We start from the raw sequence: 10,394 nt of genomic DNA, 5'->3' as shown, positions 1-10,394 counted from the left end.
AAGTCGTAATATTACGAGAAAGAAAGTCGTAACTTTACCAGAATAAAGTCATAACTTTATGAGAAAAAAAGTCGTAATATTATGAGAATAAAGTCATAACTTTATGAGAAAACAAATTGTAATATTACGAGAATAAAGTCATAACTTTACGAGAAAAAAGAAAATAACACTTAAAATTACTACTTTATAATACTACGACTTTTTTCTCGTAAACTTCTGACTTTATCCTTGTAATATTACGACTTTATTCTCAAAATCTCAGATTTTTTTTTTTCCTCAATGTGGCCCTAATACTCTGTCGTACCATCAGACCATAAACCTACAAGAAGGATATATAAAGATGAAAATGTAAACAAAAAACAGTTATTCATTTCTATTTTTAAAAAACCACACGAGCCACAGGAGAAGAGCTAAAGAGCCGCATGTGGCTCCAAAGCCGCAGGTTGCTGACCCCTGACCTAGGGCCTACTCTACTACATTCCAGAGGGAAATATTGTAAGTTTTACTGCACATCACGTATCTAATAACTTTAGTTATACTTTGCAGTTTCAGTTGAATAATTCATCAAATAAATTATGATATATTATTATAGCTTACCCAGCAGTAGGCCTAAAGTAATTAAAATCAGCCTCACCTTCACCAGCTGCAACGTGGAAGTCATACAGTATGTACATGTGTGTTTTTGATTGTTGTTGTATTTTAGTTGTTTTTTTGCTGTGTATTTGTGACAATTTAGTTTTTGTTTCTATTGCAAGCCACTTTTTTTTATCATATTTAGAACCATTTCACTTATTTTCTGATCTTTACATCTAGGCTAGCTTGTTTTGTCTTTTCTTGTTTTATCGATATTGTGCGATTTTAAATTGCTTTTAGTTTTAATTTGTTGTTTTTGTGTGGACCCCAGGAAGATAGCGACCACTTTGTGGAAGCTAATTGGTGGAATGTAGCCTACACATGAATGCATCAATAATATACTCCAGTAATATAATATATCCTGAAATGGGCCTTTCTGCATAATGAGTATCCTTCCTTTAATTTTGGTACTTTAAAAAGCCTATATTTTGATGCAACAAAACACTTTTGAACAATTTTACTTTGTAAAATTTTGAATGCAGAACTTTTACTTGTAACAACTTGTATATAGAATTTTTTTCATAATTTTATTGTTGTCATTGGTGCTTTTTATATGTATATATATATATTAAATGTTTTAAATATATATAATAACATAGAAGTTCTGTCTATCATTTACCTTTATTTGTTCAGCTTTGTTGTCCTTGTTCCCAGCTGTAATTTCTATTTCTGTCATCAAGAGAGAGTCAAATTCCTTGTATGAGCACACATACTTGGCCAATAAAGCTGATTCTGACAATGTACTTCTACACCGTGGTATTGCTACTTTTACAGAAAAGATCTTAGTAAAATGTCTTCATAAGAGGACATGAGCTGACACTAAAATCTTTTCCTTTTTTTAAAAAAGCGTACTTAAAGGTTATTTACATTTAAAGATGTTTGAGAGTATATAATTCCAGTATTTGGGTGTAACCACAGTGTGACGTCACTGCCGTCATGTGGTCTGTAATCCTCGTCAGCTGAAGAGACACTTCAAACAGTACAACATATAATTAAGGCAGTGTTCAGACCAACATTAGCGTTGCCTGAAACAGCGGGGGTCCTGATGCAGAGGGCTGTGGCAAAAAAAACAACAACTCATTATCATTATATCACTTATTCACTGTTCCCTAGTTTAACTAAGTACAGTATATACGCTTCATGAATCCTCATCATACTGCATTAACACTGACATCTGTATTATATTAGATTATAGCCACACTAGCAGTTCAATGAGGCTGTACATAGACACAGCAATGCAATGGCTAAATGTTAACATCAGCATGTTAACACAATATTTACCCTGTTTACTATCTTGGTTTTGACATTTGTTAATGAGCAGTAAACACAAATTACAGCTGAGGATGATGGGAATGACATCAGTTTTGAGTATTTGGTTATAAACCAAAGTATTGGACTAAGTACAATTTTGACCTGATGATGGTGCTAGACCAGAGTCATTGGGATTCATCCTCTGGAGAACATGAACATCTGTACCAAACTTCATCAGACATCCAATAGTTGTTGAGATATATTTTACTCTGAACCACAAATATCAAGCTCATGATGACGCTACTGGAAATGTGAGCGGATCAATCGAGTCACTATGATGCATCATCTAGAAACCATATAAGTATTTGCAGAAAATGTTATTCCAAATCATCGAGTGGATAGTGTGATATGTCAGAGAATAAGTAAAAATTTGGATCTGCTGACGGCGCTGGATGAAAAGTCAGGGTGTCATTAGGCTTCATCCTCTGAGCATCATGAATGTCTGTACAAAGTTTCACAGCAATTCATTAGTTGTTGAGTAACCATCCGTGTCTAAACAAAGATGTGAACATGTTAAACATTATACAGTATATATATATCTTCTAAACATCAGCATATTAGCATTGTCGTTGTGTTAGCATGCATATAGAATAAAAAAGCGTAGTAGTGTAATACAGCCTACATCTATCATATCAGTTCTTCTGTGTTGGCAGTTAGTCAGTTAGTCAGTTAGTCAGTTAGTCAACTGATCCGGCCGTTCTTCTGTAGAGTTTATTTTAGTGAATATTTACACAGAACTACTTTATCTGATCCAAACTGTTACTGGACTAAACAATGACTTTATAAGTAGTTTGAAGCGGTGAACCGCCTTTATTGTGTAACTGTGTTCAGTTCAGGGGAAAAATATTTGTCCTTAAACAGTCACCGAAGAACTCCAACATCTCTGTGATTCATTCCAGACCTTCGACCGGCCAACAATAAATAAACCAGAGCGACACGAAGATAATAAAAGAGGGAGAACATTTTTTAAATGCTCAAACGTTTAAAGTTTATTTAGCATATCTGTGCGTCTTTTCATGGAAAAACATAAGCGCAAAAATGTATATAAATAGCTCCAGACATAAAGACAGTTGGGGAGCAGACTGTTTGGGTAAATGGCAGACAGGAACTTTGTGCTACACACATACATACACACACTCTTATACACATCCACTCAGTGTGTTTGTTGGTATTTCCTGTTAATGACCCTGCCGTTATTATGCTGGAATCTGACCAGCTACTGTTCCCACCCTCCCACACACTCTGAGGGTCCTCATGTTGTTTCTACCATGTTTTAAAGGCTGTTTGTAGTTGCAGTGCCCGTTGGGCCGATTGCTCGGCCTCCGGTATTGCTGCTTGCAGCTTTCTAGAGAACCAATCATCCAAACAAATTCACACTTGACACTGCGCTTCCTTGGGCCAAGTGTGAAGAAAAGCGAAGGACAGGCACACCTACAGACAGAGAAGTTAGGTTAAGGCTGGCTCACACTAAAAATATTTTTCAAATCTTAAAAGATTTTGAAAATGTGAGTGACCCCACACATAACGATATGTTAACTTCAATTGAATGGTTTTGTTCCTATAGTGTGTGGTGAGCAATGATTAGGCCAAAATAGCACATAACACACTAACACACTCAATTCATGAACAATAAGAATCCCAACTCCAAAAAAATGTAAATCTTGCAAAATCTCTTGCGATAGATTGTGACTTTAGTGTAAACAAACATAGCAGACGACAAGCAGGAAGAATTAACGATGTTAGTATTTGCACTACTTTGTCTTGAAAATTCAAAAATAAAAAATAAAAATAATGACATGAGACATGTTAAATAAACACTTGTGTTGTTGCTCCCAAAACCACAAGGTGGTCCTCCACTTCTGAGGTCCATCTTACTACTACTGTATGCTTCGTGTTTAGCATTAGCCCATGCACTAGTAACGGCCGCCATGACGACGGTGGTTGCCCAAGCGTCAGCTTTGTTCTCACTTGGCTATCGTTCTTTCCCACGTGACTGCGTCATCGGCCGTCCTCTGGGTTCCCCACACTCAACAGGATATCCGATCAAGTTTAATATTTACGATTTGAAATCGGTGCAGCCAGGATGGACTTCCGAGCAGATCGTGGGATGTAAAAAACACTCTAAGCGTACGTCACACCACAATAATATCTGGAAAGATAAACCTTAGAACCATCAAAAAAATCGGGCTTTGCTGACCATGGTCAGGTGGGGGGGAATCAGGCCCAAAATCGGCTTGATTTCACCACTCAGTTAACTGCCAACAGAATCTGAAGCATTAGTACTTTAAAGCTATGGTTAACATGAACTAACCAGAACAATGCTTTTAACAGACACCTGCCAGCCAATCAGAGAGCAGCATTTTTCCTTGGATGTAGTATTAACAATTACAATTTCTGAATATTAATGAGACCAGTATAAACTTCTCAAGTATCAAGATGACATATTATTTAAAACTTAAACAGGACCTTTTTTTGGTGGAAGGAGGCATTTAATTTCTCGCCTGCATTTATCACCTTTTGCTCCGTTTCCATGGAGATGAATTTGAAGACGTATCGGACATGGTGGCTCAGGCGTAATAAAATGTGGCTGTTTTCTTTTATACTCATACTGATTTTGGGTATAATATAAAAATTGTTTTCCTCAGACACTCCTAAACTTGAAAGAAGACCTTAGGCGACCGCCAGTTTTGCTGACATGAAAACCTTTTGTCAGCTGTAGCTGTGGCGTACACACACACACACACACACACACACACACATACACACACTGACTGCCTTTAGGGTTCCTGCTAGCACTGATAGCATCCATTTAGTTGTGTACTGGTTCCACTGAGGTCACTGTGAACCTCCGCTCAGCCAGCAAGAGGGCAGAGGTCAGGGCACACAGTAGATGGACGGGAGGACAGAAGATGTGAAGCAGATAAAAACATTTCTGTGCTTTTTCACTTCAAAAGGATTGAAAGGACACTGCTGCCAGGAAAGAGGCCAGTAAGATCAGTTAAACAAGTAGTCCCTAAATCACACACATAGAAAGCAGCAGTCAGTCATGCAGCCTATATGTGATAACCGGGTGACCGTTTGTTTCAGATGCAGCAAATAGTTTCGACGTTTCCTCTCTTTCATTTCCTTCTCTCTTCTTTTCTCACAGTCTCGGCAGTACACCCACACTAAACCAGTCCAATTTTATATAATTTTCAGCCCTACATCCAGACTAAAGCAGAATTTTCTGGCACTGGCTTGGTGTTTCATTGTGTGGGGAAACTGAGCTTTTCCAAAACGATGATGTAAACTGTCCAATGAGAGTTAACAGTTAAGGAATTTCTGTTGCCTTACACTTTCTCTTGAATCAATGACTATAAATTTCATTATAGCCAAATACACATCACAGCTGCCGTCATTAACCTGGATTTATAATGATTGTGTCACCACAGCGCAGCAGCTTGGAATGGACTGCTGGTTATGAGCCACAATTGAATTACTATTTCATACTCGTTCTGTTGTCTGACAACAGAAACCGAAAATATGTAAATGAGAACAACTACGTTGTGAATTCATAGCTGTATTAAAACACAATAAAGGTGATCACAGAGAGCAGGAGGAGACTGAACGGGTTGACACTCGGCAGAGTAACCGGCTGTGTGGCAGTAACAAACTTTCTCTGTCATTTTAAATGTCAATAAAGCCGATCATACAGCCGTTGTTACTAACCTCGATTTGTGAAGATTTTGTCAGACGGCATCGCAACCATGACATAATAATTCAGTCAGGATTTGGTCTGTCTGTCCCACTCATCATCAGATGTTGGCTGCTATGATTTTCTGTTGTTCGGGTGTTTCACTGTAGGCAACTGAGGCCTGGATGAGCTGGGCGACACAGAGAGTTGTTTCTGTTTTTTAGTCTACAATCAATCAATCGATATAAATACAGGTCGGCAAAATAATAGAAACACCTGTCAGTGTAACGCAATACAGTTCAACAGCACCACAAACTACATCCTCCAAAATGACCATACAGTTGAACCAACACCCTAACCCTCTACAACAGTTTCAATAAAAACTGAACATTATATCCTTCATGACGGGAGGATTTAGACGATGAGACGTGAGACGATGCATTTCATCAGTCAGTCTACGTCAGGGAGGATAAATCTGAAAACTATTCTGTAAGTGTTGTCCTTTCTTTCAAAGAGAGTCAGCATTTCTTTCTGTTTTACAGTTCCCTGAAACTCAGATGTGTCACAATTTGTACAGACGTAAAGGAGTGACTAACAATACCCAGGGAACAACTTTCCCAATAAACAGCAACCCTGGATTCATCCTCTGTTAGCAGCTAGCATTGAGCTCCTATGAAATCATCTCACAATGTCCGTGCAGTCGTCATGACAATGGAAACACAAACACACAGTTTGTCAGCAAAAAACATCTGTGTGATGTGATACTGAAACACAGAAAAACAGAACAGAAATTACCTAGAGCCCTTACATTGTGCAATCAACATTTACTTAAAATAGGTTAAAGCAAAAAACTTGTCTATTGTCACATACATTTTCTTTACTTTGGCTGCTTACGAGTTGCCATGTTTGCTTTTTTCATTTACTTAAGTTTGGATGTTTATTTTTTTTGTTAAGTTTATATTTATAGTTTTCTTTCGTACAGTTGTTTGATATATGTTAGTAGAATTCAGATGTTTAGTTTTTCCAGTTTTCTTTAAAGTAGAGGTTTAGTTTGCTTTTAGTTAGATATTTAGTTTACTTCAGTTTTTCCTGTTTAGTTCATTGGTTTAATTATCTTTACTGGAGTTTTGATGTTTAATTTATTTGAGGAAAGTTAATTTACTTTAGTAGAGTTTAGATGTCCAGTTGACTTAATTTGCAACTTTTGTTGAGTCTAGTTTAGTTCAGTTTAGGTTAGCTAGTGAAAAAAACAAATAAACTTGAAGCATTAACAAATAAACAACAGATAACAGGTCTGTAACTGTTTGTTTGTGTTCTCCGCTGATTGAGCTGAGCTCCACATGATAACAGACCCAGTCATAGATTAAAGAGCTGAACTGACTTCATTAGTTATCTGTGGTATGTTAATAGACAGCTGATCCCTGCTGTGTTGTGTCTACTGATCACAGATCAGTCTGATCAGATACAGGGCTTTGATCTCAGAGTGGGGTTTGTGCTTGCGTCTATCTGCGTGTGTGTGCGTGTGTGTGTGTGTGCGTGTGTGTGTGTGTGTGTGTGTGTGTGTGTGTGTGTGCGTGTGTGTGTGAGAGACAGACTGTATAGGTCAGGAGAGGGAGGGAGAGGATGGAGGAGGTGGGCGTGGCTGCTGACATTACTGAAAATGGAAGGAAATGACTGTTTATCACACACACACACACACACACACACACACACACACACGCGCACACACACACGCACACACACGCACACACACACACACACACACACACACACATATACTAACCTTCTGACCACATCTGATACAAACTTTTTATAATTTCCCCTTGTGTTTTGTTGAATTAAACCTTTTCCGCACTGTGCTACTGTAACAGAAAATACTACTCTGATTGGCAGGTATAGTGAGTGACTATTTGTAGTGCTAGTTGGTGAACTACTGTAGCTGGCGAACTATCTGCTAACACACCAGCCAGTCTGAAGTATGGCAAAATGCAGTGCTCTCCAAGTACCAGGATGTTGTACTCAAAATGGTCAAAACGTTGAGTGTGGAGCGCTGGACACTTCTCACCCTCAACAGTCGCCATCTTTGCTACGTGGAAGAAGGGTAGGGGCGCCCAACCAATTTAAAACTTGTGAAAATGGCAGGTGACGAAGCTGCAGTAGTTGCGATTGAAACAGCGAACACCAAACTATATAAATTAAAGTTATACATGTGTTTCTTTCACTAAGTACCACATACTGTAGTCAGATAGAAGCCATTATTGAATTAATTCATCAGTCTGAATTGAATAACTGTCGATACAGCGTGATATTTGTGGCTATCACCAGCTGATCTACCAAGCTTCCGGTGAGTGCCGGGTGAGATTTGAGACTCAACACTGCCTTGGCGAAATTCATGCACTATAAAGTAAGTGTGCAATACAGTGTACTACATGGCAGTGTACCGCGTAAGTATCCGAATTGAGGCACAGCTCTACTCTAGTCAGTCAGAATAGCTCTCCAAGGTAGCTTGGTCGCCAACGGGACAGTATTTTGTACCGTCAACTCCTGTCTTATAACTGTCTGCTAACCATTCTGCTCTTGTGGAGCAGTTTATACTCTGACAGAAGAGGAAACTGGATGGCGAAACACAGCTAATAAGCTATGATAGCTTCCTCCATTTTGGACTCTCCGGCTCTCAGTTCCCTCGAAGATCAACTTACAGTCAGTTCACGTGTCAACGTTCACCAAAGTTTAACTCTTCACTCACACGGATGATATGAGCTGATTTAGTTTTAAATACTGTTATGACCAGATCTTTACACATGACCGCTTTTTCTGAATCCTGGATCAAGTCTTCCTGAACCAGGTGGTCTGAGATCAGTTCCAGGTGAACTCTGGTACTCTCGATGTGCAGTCTGAACGTCACCACTCATCAGTGTCATTCTTTCATTGTGAGCAAACAAAACTAAAGAGATCAATTATTTTGGTTTATTACAACTTTAGTCTTATTTGTCATACTTTAAGGCATTTAGTGCATCATTTTATGACTAATAATTACATTGTAACCAAGACATCACTTAAAAAGAAGTCAGACGGGTCAAAAAACATGAGTAGTCAGATGATCAGACAAATCCAACACGTTACTCAGAATGTCTAGACTGTATCTGGAAGTCAAATTTAAAGTGAGTACATCTATCAGTACTGATAAGCCCTCATTATACGGGCAGTGGTATAATGTCACAAAGTAATAATACTTCGTTACAGTACTTAAGTATTTTTGGGGGGTATCTGTACTTTATTTGAGTTTTTATATTTCTGTCAACTTTCACTTTTACTCCACAACATTTCCTAAATAAAATGTGTACTATTACTCCGATAGATTAAATCCTTTAAGTTGTGAAGAACACATTTTTCTTCAAGTGTAATGTAGCCTCCAAGGTGGTGTACATGTTATTAAGAGGAATAAACTTCATGGATCTCAAATGTCTGACTTACTTGCTTTTTTATTAACAGCATTTACTTGTACTTTTACTTTCCACACTTAAGTCATTTTAATATCAGAAAATTGATACTTAAGTACAGTAAATATCAGATACCATTACTGGACTTTTACTCAAGTAATATTCTAATAGGTGACTTTTAACTTCTACTAAAGTCATTTTCTGGTCAGATATCTGTACTTTTACTCAAGTGTGGCTTTCAGTTACTTCATCCAGCACTGTGTACGGGAAAACTGTGTACACACAACTACAGTACTGTAGGTCAACAGGAAGTGTGACTGAACTATGATGAATGTTAACAATGAACAGATTGGGTCACAGTTTCACTGATCACCTTCGTCTACTCTTCAAAATATAATTTGTCAAAATTTACAATCTGTCTGATCGTCTGACTGCTCATGTTCTCGACCTGTTCGACTTCTTTTTAATGGTGTCGCCGTGTTCTAAGATCACAGTTATAAACTTGGTTATTAACAGTGTTATTATTAGAGATAGAAATGACGGAAAAAGCTAAGAAAATACAGGAATTATCCTTTAAATCCAACTTGATGTCACGTTTTTTTTTCCCATCTATGTACTCACTTCAGCAGTAATGCGCATGTGACTCCAGCAACCCTATATATATTGTTCTAATATCATTTTACCTGTGGACGTCAAAATTGATGGCGACGCTGTCTCCTAGCAACAGTGGTAAACAGACACACTTTACACGTACGGATCAGAACTCGGAGAGAAAATGCTCTGATTTCAAACAAGAGGACACAAATGCAACACAGCACTGGGAAGCTCTGTGTGTCTAAAGCCTTATATGGAGATGTTCCTGTGGCTGAGGTCACTGACAGTGAGCCATGACATCACACACACACATACACGCACGCACGCACACACACACAGATGAATGTAGGTCAGTAATATAAACTGTAAAACACAGAGGACTGTAAATATTTTAGCAGTGATGTATGTGCAGTGACACACACACACACACACACACACACACTCACACACAGACCCCGGGGGGGAGGGAGGGGTGGGGGTGTCTGAACAGCTTGTGACGTCTCCAGGCCATGATAACGTCTGCTAATTGGTTCCATCAGGCCTCAGTGTGTGTGTGTGTGTGTGTGTGTGTGTGTGTGTGTGTGTGCTCTGTTGTCAATGTAATAGTTAGATGAACTATCTCACGGTTACTATTACACACTGCCTGCAAGTACGTTTCATGTACATTTAAGCATTTTAAGTTTTTTCCACCTCCTTCCAAAATTCAGTGGCAAAAAGGGTCGGTCACCATTTTTCCATCGACG

Source organism: Sebastes umbrosus, chromosome 13, assembly GCF_015220745.1.
Source record: "Sebastes umbrosus isolate fSebUmb1 chromosome 13, fSebUmb1.pri, whole genome shotgun sequence".
Lineage (NCBI taxonomy): Eukaryota > Metazoa > Chordata > Actinopteri > Perciformes > Sebastidae > Sebastes > Sebastes umbrosus.
The sequence above is the reverse complement of the archived record's forward strand: the minus strand, read 5'-3'. Positions refer to the sequence as shown.